Genomic DNA, 531 nt, shown 5'->3' with positions numbered 1-531 from the left:
GATGTCACTACTACTCAGGAATTTGTAGCACCCCTCAAGTATTGGTGTGTTTTCCCTGCTTACAGAAGTTCACATCAAAATTTTGGCTTAGTTTTTTCCACAGTTGCTAAAATAATTTGGAACTATGAGTAAAGCTTTCAAACCCAGAAGCAAAGCGTAATACAAAGGTTCAATTATATGTTTTAATCTCATGACTTTCAGATATTTTTTTATTAATTTTATTAGGCTGATTTTTGATGCTTGAAAACTTAACCAGCAAACTTCATGTCTTTTAAATGAATTAAAATAAACCCCTGGTCACTAGGAAACCTGTGTCATTAATTTTCTTTGAATGACTCATCTCTTCTAGCAACGTTAGGACAATATTAGGGCAGCACCACTTGTCACCCATCAGTGAGCAGCCGGCAGCGAGCGTTAGAGCCTGTGTGAGCTGTTACTAGGACACCGATGGTTCCTTGTGTTGCAGTAAGCAGTATTGTGCATGACCATCTAAACCGTGTGATTCACTTATATCACATTTTTCTCTTGCAG

Source organism: Mesitornis unicolor, unplaced genomic scaffold (assembly GCF_000695765.1).
Source record: "Mesitornis unicolor isolate BGI_N332 unplaced genomic scaffold, ASM69576v1 scaffold6343, whole genome shotgun sequence".
NCBI lineage: Eukaryota > Metazoa > Chordata > Aves > Mesitornithiformes > Mesitornithidae > Mesitornis > Mesitornis unicolor.
Note: the sequence above shows the minus strand (reverse complement) of the source record.